A 934-nucleotide genomic window follows, 5' to 3' on the forward strand; every position below is an offset into this window, starting at 1 on the left:
CTTCGATTTGGGAGTCAGTTTTTGGTCAGTAGCCTTAAAATTATGTTACGAGAATAAAAGTCTTCTAGACCGAACGTTGAATCCGACCAGAAGTATGAGAAAACACAAAGTCAAACTTGTTGACTGTTTTGCCCTTTAATGGGTTTTAAAGCAATTGACCGGTCAACACCCTTCAACCACTGAAATTGATTGAAGGTTATTGACTAGGGAATGTGTATGAACTATTTTACAGTTTACAACTTACCCGGAAAGTGAAAGGATTGATGAGAAACGGAAGTCAAAGATCCTAAAGCAAGCAAAGTCAACGAACAAGCCTTGAATCTTTAACGAAGATGCAAAAACCGAAGGGTTGGAGGATGAACAGAGGTAGGTGATGGCTGGAGGAGGTGTATGTTAGGTTAAAGTTTACAGCAGAGAATTATGACTTGTTTATATAGGAATAGCTAAAGCGAACTAATTATAGGCTTTTTGGCCCGTTTAAGCAAGTAAATACGTTTTAAGGAAAGAATCAACGATTTTTTCACAAATATCTTATCTTGGGCAGGGGAAAACGAATTAGGAGTTGTATTTTAGTTATATGATGTTTACTTGAACTTTAATTCACTCAAATATGCCTAAAATAAACGATTCTATACCTTAAACGAACTAGAAAACGAAATCAAGTTTAAACGATCTGACCAGTTAGCCCATAGCGGCGCGCGACGGCAAGAGGAGGGTCTGGTCGCGCGGCGCTCCGGCCTCCAAGGGGTACAAGTTTCAATTTTGACAATATTAGTCCCTTAACTTTCTAAAAATGCTATTTTTTTTTTACTATTTTAAGGTTTAAACCAAGAATAAATAACTTTAAGAATTTAAAGGGTATAAAATGAATATTTAGAAAATTAATTACTTATAATTATTTGTTTTTTTATTAATTTTAAAGGTCTAAAAATGT

Source organism: Bidens hawaiensis, unplaced genomic scaffold (assembly GCF_021521415.1).
Source record: "Bidens hawaiensis isolate Kalapana, Puna unplaced genomic scaffold, B.hawaiensis_p1.1 tig00036356_1, whole genome shotgun sequence".
NCBI classification, from domain to species: domain Eukaryota; kingdom Viridiplantae; phylum Streptophyta; class Magnoliopsida; order Asterales; family Asteraceae; genus Bidens; species Bidens hawaiensis.